This window comes from Galleria mellonella, unplaced genomic scaffold (assembly GCF_026898425.1).
Source record: "Galleria mellonella isolate WM207_F2 unplaced genomic scaffold, CSIRO_AGI_GalMel_v1 utg33, whole genome shotgun sequence".
Taxonomy (NCBI): Eukaryota; Metazoa; Arthropoda; class Insecta; order Lepidoptera; family Pyralidae; genus Galleria; species Galleria mellonella.
The window spans coordinates 13,376,567-13,387,234 of NW_026442079.1; the positions used below are offsets into that span (position 1 = coordinate 13,376,567).

The following is a 10,668-nucleotide window of genomic DNA, read 5'->3' on the forward strand; positions in this document are numbered from 1 at the left end:
TTAAGTAAAAATAAATATTAAATCTCTATTACAGAATATTAACCAGTAGAGTAGAAGATAAATTTTAGAAATACGTTTAGAAAGCTCTGTAACATATAAAAACGATAACTTTTAAATTAATATTATACAATAGAAAGAAAACAAAATTACGAGAAAAAATCACTAGTTAATGTTACCTGTATTGCTTGTACAAGAGATTTGTTTACCCAACTGTATTATTTCAGTATTATATTTTTTTCTATCCATTTCGATTAACATTGAATTTTCATTTTTGTAACCCAGAAGTAACTTTTTTTCTACAATCAATCAAAGTAAAACAAACATCTATTGTTGTCCAATCCAGAGATTATGCTTGAGCTGCAACTTTTTCTGTTAAACGTTTTTAATTTTCCAATCGTTATTCTTTATATAATTTGACGAACTGAAATATTAATGTCTTTGTTAGATTTGCAGAGAAGTAAATTATTACGACTGATAAATTCAGAAAGGTGTACGGAAATATCTGATTTAAGTATAGTTTGATTGACCTGACTGTCAACATTTACTACGTGACTGTCCATAACTCATTTGTGTTTACTGTCATGAAGAGCACATTATTTAAAAGCCCTGGGCTTTCGGTTCCCACATTCCACTCTCGTTTGAGCACGTCGAATAGCTTATCAAACACTTCTTAATAAAGCCAAGGGTGGTGTTCGTATTCTTTACTGTCCATCTGTACCCTTCTAGGCTCGTTGTTTGTTTAATGCTTTTACGCTCTGTAAAGCGTGACCGGCCACTGTTTTTTCAACTTGTTCGTAATCTTCGTCGTCATTAAGTTTTAAATTGAATTTTTGAATCATTTTCGTATCAGAGATTTATTTTTTGTTGCTTCTTTCTTACATCCTTCCATCCTATTTCTTTTCTTTGTGACATTCTTATTCTATTATTATTAATTATCAGTACGACAAGGTTTTTTATTTAAATTGTTTTGTACAAACGTCGCGTTCACAAACAAAATCGTGATATATTGTAATCTAGATTAGTATTCTCAAGAACTGTTTGTTGTGGCTCTCTGACCGAACTTTAGCCTCGTAAGTGTCTGAAGTTTGATGAACTTAATCATTGAAGTGCATAGCAAATTTGTCGACAAATCATTGCTGTCCTAATGGAAATTAACTCTCGGCTAAGCAGTTGACTTTAAATCTTTACAATCAATTAAAATAATTCATTCATCATTATTTTAAAAAAATATAGCTAATTAGAAGATCAAAGTCATAAGTTATGAAAAACTATACACAGTATATACTCAGGGTATCTTTGCTTGTTCGTCTTATGCATACATACTTATTTCGGTTCCTCTTTACTTGTCCATAATAACATAGGGGTTACTATCATTATTATACGGCATTTCCATCTGAAATTAGGGGGCGCCTTTTACGTAGATAGATAATTTATTTACATTACTTACAACATACAAATTACAATACAAACATACACATAATACACGGCAAAAAAGATAAAAGAATGTAAAACAAAAAATAACAAAAGCAAAATATATAAAACTTTTTTTTTCTTCATGCGTGTGCCATAGTAATACAAAATGATTACAACTCAGTTTTTATTGCTTTACCCTCGAAAGAGCAAAACACTGATATTCTGTAGTGGCCAAGAGTCGCTCGCGAAATTCCTTATTAAAAGGAGACATTCGAAATATTTTGATTTATTGTAATAACGTGAATCGAATAAATAAACATTATATTAAAATATATATCTTAACAAGCGTTTTTAAATGGTAAAATTTCATAATTATGTCGTCTTCCACTGAAGATTTTTTGTTCCCTGCAGGGATGACCGGTAAAGAGCTCAACAATTAATCTTTTTAAACGAGTCTCTTAATGATATTTAGTTTTATAAAGTTCTTCAATAATGCGTTCAGTACAAGGAAAAATAGTTTATGATAATAGTTTCAAACTTAAACAAATATACGAATTGAAATCTTAATACATCGAGGATTTGTAATTTATTATGTCATTACGTGAACAACGCCAGGATTGCTACCTGCAAATTCTGTTTTGTAAAGTTTTCATAATATAATAATTTTTCTTTCCTTGAATACGATATAATTACCATACATAGTTTCAACGTATTTCTAGTTACAAAGCATCAAATACTCAACTAACAATTTGTTATCAATAGGTAATAGTCCAAAATTATTTAACCTTACATAAGGAAATGATTATGGAAGTAAATATTTTCAAGTATATAATTATGTAATTCATATTAGTGTCGACAGCTAGTTACGGGGCGAACTTCTATTACAATCAATATACATCAAAGTTACATCTATAAATAATTAATTTTCATAACGTGCCCTTTAACTTGGATATGTGGATGCGTATATTGTAACAACCACAAACTAAGGTCATCTGTTACACAGAGAAATCACGTCTTGATTGGATCAAAACATTAAGAAAAATGAAATGTCTTTAACATTTTTGTATATTTATACTAGATATAAGAAGGAGGTAGCTAAATCCAACTATTGTATCGTTAGAATTGTTTGCATAAAAATAATAAATTGAACAATTTGTTTAAAAATTTAACATATATTTTTTTATTAATTTCGGATATTTTTTTTTATTGAATTGCAAGATTTATGTGAAATAAATCACTTCTTTTTTTAACAAACTTCAAAAACAGGAGGAAGTTTGTCAATTCGACCGTATATGTTTTTTCTTATGTTTGTTCGCGAATAACTTCGTCGTTTATGAACCGATTTTGATTTTTTTTTTATTTGGGTTTTCCATAATTATACCATCACTTGTGTACTATTTAGGTTGGAGTTTACTACAAACTTGCGAAAAGGACCGCAAACACTTGGCAATTATTCCTATATTTTATATCCTATATACCTATATTACAAAATACATTATGTATTTTGTACTTTGGATAAATAAATAAATAATTACATCAACCTTGCCATAAGCACCGAAATTATCGAGGAAACATTACCTTGCCAACGAATTACATACTCAAAGGTCTATATCTTGCTTGCCATATCTGAAATCACGATTTGTTGCACAGTTTAAACTTTTGATCATATATAATATACGACCAGACGCATCTTTTTCCATATGTAATTCATTATATAGCCAACGATATGTTGGACTACATGATCTGACTACGGGCACATATAATCATAGTTAGTCGGGAATTTATAGTTGGCCACTGTTACCATCCATGTTTTGCACCTTTCTTTAGATTTTTCGAACCCATGTTCTATTGCATTTTCATGACGGTAACTCCTCGCCATTTCCAGGTTGGTATTCGAATCAATTATGAATTGCTCTCCATACAGTTGTTTCAAAGATTTTTTTTATTACATTGGTGTTGTACACACCATGTCGCGTTTACAAATAAAATCGTAGCATATGTTACTGAAAAGTCGTCTCATTTTTATCTTTCCCTTTACCGTTGTGTCAGTTTTTTGAAACACGGTTGGATTTTTGACAATCCTATCTTCGGCGACTGAGCGCAAAACATGTAGGATCATTTGGGCTGAATGAGGTTCCCAATTCTTCGCCCGCTTATTGTAACTCTCTTGAGATTTTTCGAACCCAAGTTGTGATGCATTTTGAGGATGGTAACTCCTATTACTTTTCAATTCGGTATTCGAGTCAGATTATAAATTGCTCTCCATACTGTTGTTTCAAAGATTTTTTCATTATATTGTTGTGTACAAGTCATGTCGCACTTACAAATAAAATCGTGGTATATGTAACTGAAAAATCGTATTGTCTCATTTTTATCTTTTCCTTTTCTGTTGTGTCGGTTTTTTGAACCACGGTTGCATTTTTGACAATTCCATTATCGGCTACTGAGCTCAAAATGTTAAAAAATCATTAGGGCTGAATGAGGTTCCCAATACTTCGCCCGCTCATTGCAACTCTCTTCAGATTTTTCGAATTGATGTTGTTTTGAATTTTCATGACAATAACTCCTCGCCAATTCCAGGTTGGCATTAGAATCAGATTATGAATTGCTCTCAATACTGTTGTTCCAAAAAATTTTTCATTACATTGTTGTGTACAAGTCATATCACGTTTACAAATAAAATCGTGGCATATGTTACTGAAAAATGGTATTGTCTCATTTTTATCTTTCCCTTTTCTGTTTTGTCGGTTTTTGAAACACGGTTGAATTTTTGACAGTTATATCTTCGGCGACTGAGCACAAAACATATAGGGTCATTTGGGCTGAATGAGGTGCCCAGTACTTCGCCCACTCATTGTAACTCTCTTTAGATTTCTCGAACTCGTTATGTTGAATGATGGTAACTCGCCATTTCCAGGTTGGTATTAGAGTCAGATTACGATTTACTGTCATTTCAAAATTTTTTTTAGCTTATTGTGTACATGTTATATTGCATCGTGATTGGATTCCGAGATTAGGTATGGTGACAGTGGAAGAGTCATTGCTGGATCGCCTTGCATATGATGTGCATTGTTGCATTATTTTGTATGTAGCATTTGTCTAAGGCTACATAAGAATACAAATTAATTTCATAGATGTACAAAAAGTGTAAAAAAAAAAATGCTATGAGGTTTACGTAACACAAACACATAAGCCTCTCATACAAAACTAATGTTTCCCTTGAGGCAAAGCGTTAGTTAACGTATCTGCAACCATCGAGTTAGTTGACACATACCTTAATTGAATATTTTTATTATTTCTCAATACATTGCTTATAAAATGATACCTTATAAAGATGTGTTTACTTCAGGAATGGTATATGGGATCCCTAGCCAAAAGAATCGCTCCCTGATTAACTGCATGTAACGTTTCACGAATTGTACTAATCCAATTTCACATAATAAACTATTTAAATATATGCATTCTTGCATTGCACATGACTTGCTGACGTATTCTGCCACACATGATGAGGTGGCGACACACCTTTGCTTTTGCGCCAGTTAATACACACTAATGCTAATACCTTATTAAAAAAACTACAGTAAAGCGGCTAGATACAATTATTTATATCCAACGTATTTCACCAGTAAAAGCGAACATTCATCCAAAGAAACGTGGGTTAAAAACAACCAAGGTTTTGGAGAATTACATACTTACTAAAACAGCGCCTTCAGCTGTCAAGTTAGTTTGCACAACAGAAAGGTTCTCCTTAATGATTCCGATATTAATCCTGTGTAACGAACGTTTTCAAGACTCAATAAGAGTTTTAGAGCCGGGATTAAAGATTGGTAACATTTCCGAGCTAAGATTAAAGATTTCTTATTCGATTTATATCTACCGTTTGAACGTGATTGAGCAGCAAACATCCAAACATCTTTATAAAATTGTACATTTAAAATTTTAGAAGGATGCGGATAAAGCCAGATCTGTTGGCCTACCATGACGAATTTAAAAGAAATTCATTACGATACGTCAACCTCAATTTTAATACGACACCCACAATGTGAATGTAAATCTTTCAGATTAAAAAAACAATCAACACATATTGAAGTAGTTATTACATATTAATTTTGTAATTTGCCACTCTATGAAATATAGCTTATACAAATTAATATATACGAAAATAGAATACAATACGAGAAACAAAAATTAAATCGATTGGTTGATTGACACATTATTATAAATTGACATGGTACGCGAATGTATAGTGTGCATTATGCAGGGATTTCAAGTCGTTCTCGTGAAGTTAGTTTAGTAAGCGACGCGACGCCGCCGTCCTGTCTAGTGGCAGTGGCGTCGCGACGTCTCGACTCCCACTTTTCATTTGATATTTAAATAAGCATAATTTGTCTTCATTAAGGCGCAATTTTTATCGAATCACATCAATCAGCGATCACTAAAAAAACTAACATGTGCCTTTATTTTAATAATAGTACTAAAGTAGTGTTAAGAATAGCAATCGTAAAATTTTCTTGTTTTAGCGACTTCCAAAATAGAGAGGTTCACATCGTTTGTACATTTCCATTTGCTATTGTGACCGAAATGCATCAGTAAGTTTATTTCTACGTATTAAGAGCAGCAGTCGTTAAACTTTTTTGATTTTAGTGACTTTCAAATTAGAGAAATTCTTTTTCTTTGTTCATTTCTATTTGCTATTATAACTGAAATATATCAGGAAAGTTCATTTTTACATGTTAAGATTAACAATCTTTAAATTTTCTAGTTTTTTTTTTAAGCGACATCTAAAATATATGATATCCGATATCACATGTCTAACGTACCTCTTTTTGTCGACGTCGTGCATGTATAAAACCATTTTTCTAAGCCTTCGCGAACAGACAGCCTCTTATATTGAGGACTCTTAGTTCTCTTTAACTTTTTTTGCAGTGACCTGTCTCTGATTTTTTTAAGCAACTTAGAATATCAAATAAGATGAGGCTCTAGTAAATAGTTGTCTAATGTTGGTCTCATGGAGGAATGTTACAGAGGAAAGATAAAATGTACGTAATGAGACGGTGTTTGTTAACAAATCATAAGAAAAATATAAAAGGTGCGATGTACAAAAAACAAATTGACATGTTATTGAATGGTGGGCTGTTGGAAATATAAAATGTTTTCCTTTTTCTAAAAAGGGTCTGTTGTACGATTGATGGCAATCTTCCTCCAATCCATTTCACAATGATGACACGACGGTACGATGTTTTATGTGCAAACAAATTTTACTAAAAGATGAATTAACATATTTTTGTTACCTGGGCTAAGTTCAGGGTGAGATGTTAAAGCCCAGTCGTCAAACAACTAGTGCCTAATATATAAATAATATATTTGGGACCTTTTTCTTTTCTGTCGACAATCTAAGTGTTTAATTTTTAGATTTGTTAAAACAACAAATTTGTATTTTTTTTTTCTTTACTAAAAATTATTTAAAATTATTCTCTAGTTACAGTAGTTTTCAATTTTTCGCTTAAAACACCTCAGTCCCAACAATGTTTTAATTTCTTTGCAGTTATTTGAAATCAGATTTTTAGTTTATTATTATTTAATTAGTATACAAACATAGAGAATAGAAGAGGCAAAATGCTGGGCCATCTTATACGACATGACGATTTTTTAAAGAGCATAGTAGAAGGAAAAATAAAGGACAACAGACGAAGAGGGAGACCGTGGAATAACTACATGGGACAGATAAAAGAAACACTAGGTATCATGTCGTATAGGTAGGTCAAGGATATGGCCTAGGATAGAACTGGCTGGAAGATGCATGAATTAGTTGCACCGACAAGAGGAAACTCTTAAATGATAAGAGAGAAGATAAACATTTATTGTATACAGCTCGATGTGACTGAATTTATGTTATAAACATTTAAAAAATATTATTCCATACCATTGTGTCATAGTTTTGCTTATAAAGATGACAAAGAAGGTCATACAAATTTCGACAAATAACTGTTGTGACAGTATACTCTGTTATGTCCATGGTACTGCTCATGTCTATAGGCGACGGTTACCACTTTCCATCAGGTGGCCGTCAGCTTGTTTGCCATTCTAAGTTGTATAAAAAAAAATTAATGTCCGGGTGCTCTTTCAAAAGTAATAAGTAAAGAGTTTTTCTCATATGCCAATATCTTTGAACATTTTATTCTGAAAAGCAACCGTCTCTTTTTCCCAACAACAACGTGGAACATTATCCCTGAGCAAAAACTAGATTTTTATTTTTATTTTAAGAGATTATTTTGTAACTCTCTTTATTCCTAAAGTCTCTTTGAACAGTACTAGTTTTACTTATTTGCCATTTTCTTTTAATTCTTCTTTTTCGATGCCATAATCTTTAATCTTCTCTAATACGAGCAGGATATCTCTCTGAAACTTTACGTTTCACGTCGCAACTTTTTCAGTTTAGTTTTTTTTTTCATTGTATTACAATGTCGCTGTCTTGCAGCTGTAGATAATAGCATTTTTAATTTCTCGTAATGGTAACAGCTTAAATGAATAAAATAATTGATGTTGCATCATCCGTTGTTGTGTTGTATTAGTTTTAGAAATGGTTATTGTAGAGACCAGCATAATATATATATATATATATATATATATATATATATATATATATATATATATATATATGAGTCTAGGTTCTCACCATTTACCTAATTATGCATTGTTTATAACACTAGACGTGTATGAAATATTTACCAGGAAACAATAAAATAATGTGAAAAAAAAAAAAAACAGAAACTACAACAACTTTTGAGGAAGAAAATCACATGACAAAGCGAACGCGAATAAACACACGCCTCTTTTTCCACTAACTTTGGGCGACAGACTTGGCTCGCCAAGGTGTAAGGATGCATGGCATGGATCCAAGGAGGAGAGGATACCTTGCTGTCGCCTAGCGATCCAGATATAAATTGCTCCAGATCCAGATATACATTGAGAGACAGTCCATAAAATATCTTTTTTTATTTAATAATATATAATAATATAAAAAGTTGTATAAACTTTTTATATTATTCTAAAAGGTTCTATATGGTATTGTTTAACAGAGCAAAAAAAAAAAAAACAAAAAAGTCTCTATAATTTTTTTGATTACAGTTATTTTGTAAAAATAAATTTAAACAAATACTCAATTTTAATGTTACTATAATCGTAGCACTGTCAAAAGAATTTTTGTTAAAAAAATTTAGATTTAGATTGTGAATATCTGGGAGATGTGACTATTTTTTTTTTCTGAGACGTAATTTTTGATAGACAAGAAGAACGTATCATTTAATAGAATTAACTAAATAAACGACAGTAGTCTGAAAACTTCTTGATATTTCTTGTAATAAAGCAAATGAATATATACCCAATGTACAAATAACAAGTAGAAAAGGTAACAAAAGAGCAATAATGAGTTTTTTTTTAATTCTCAAATAACGAGAGATGGTGAATCGTTTGGAGGAAATTGTAATAAAACCAACTGAATACATAAAATATAATAAATTTTAAATTTCGATTATTGCACCATTACTGAATATAGATCAAAGAAAGAACTATAGCAAATATAGCAAAACCAATGTAATTTTTTTATCAATTAACGACATACTAGACATTTCTTAGAATTTTCATAACTAGGTTTACCAGTCGTATGTGCAGAAATGGAAAATTCTAAACAGTTTGTACAAAAGTCGATTGCTTGGATACCTCTGTCCCATTCGTGTTTCTACCGTGAAGCAGTTGTGTTTACATGGCGTGTTTCGATTTGAAGGGTGGAATATGGCGTAAATTTACTGGGTACAGAGGAATAACACCTGAGTCCTCAGGAATGGCAACGCATGGTGGGTATCGTGGGCGAAACAGTATACTCTGTTATGTCCATGGTACTGCTCATGTCTATAGGCGACGGTTACCACTTTCCATCAGGTGGACCGTTTGTTTGCCTTTCTAAATTGTATAAAAAAAAGTACTTAATAAATAGCCAAAATTTCAAATATAGAATGCAGGAAAAATATTCTCTTTTGATATATGTTAGTACCTACTCGTCAGCTTTAGACCGAGCTAATGGCATTGAATATTAATTATACAAATGGAATGAATAGGTGGTTTGTATGTACGTAGTCACGCAATAAGTTTGCGAAGAGACTATTATGACAGTAAATTGCGCATATTTCATTAAATTCACACACACACACACACACACAATTTTAACCTGAATCAAATTAATAATGGCTGGAGTGAAATATTGAAAGTCAAAAAGTTGGCAACACTGTTCTCGAAAACTAAGTATGGAGGCCAGCGATCAGAGTCAGCAGCAGTTTTTTAATTGAATTACTTTTGTTTATTACGTCATCGTAACGTTGTTTAATTAATTTTTTTAATAGATTAAATATTAACTAGTAAAAACTAGCTAATTGTTATTCATGTTTATTCCTTTAGGATCACCAAGTTAAAGTTTACATTATAAGTAAATAGTTTGTGCATTGAATATTGAATACGAAATAAATATATTGCTACTGTATGCAATATAATAGCAGAAGTTTAAATTCACAATTTTTAAAACAAAACGTTATAAAATAAAAATACTAAGATACCCATAATGTCACTTGCGATTGAGAAACCACTGCGACCTGAGCGAAGTTGCGCGACTGAGCCTAGATAACAACCTAATACAAAACAAGTCGAACCTTAAATCTTGTACCAGTTAACGAATCTCTAAAATTACCTGATACGCCTTAGCTTTGTATTGTTAATTCCCTATTGAACCATTTCACTTGAAATGATCCGGAAAAATATCTATCAAATATCTATTTCAACAAACATTCGTTTGGTCTGGAATGCGCTAAAATAATAAATCGAGTTAAATTGCCAAAAGTTTGAATATTTCAAAACCACCAAATAATTGATCGAAGAATATTCCCAACAGCACGTACGTTAAGAAGAGCACGACAGAAAAAAAAAATTTTATATTCATTCATAAGAATACAAGAACTGATAATTTATTCCAATTCTAATTTGCATTTCACATGCAGTCCGTTGCAGGCACTAGCTCGGAGCATCATCTTCAAACCCAAAGTTATAGTAATTATATTATTATAAACTTTATATGAATGCAAAAGACCAGAACTTCTGTGCGATTGTATATATATATACACTCAAAAAATGTATATGTTTTATCAGATGAATTAAAACATGATTATAAATGTAATAATTCATCAGAAGATAGAAAAGTCGCATTGGAAA

The 10,668-nt window shown here is 31.4% G+C and overlaps 1 protein-coding gene across 6 annotated transcripts in view; it reads left to right on the plus strand.

Moving 5' to 3' along the window:
• Positions 1-10,668, plus strand: part of LOC113520464 (potassium voltage-gated channel protein Shaker) — a 414,011-nt gene that overhangs the window by 110,684 nt on the left and 292,659 nt on the right. The window lies entirely within an intron of this gene.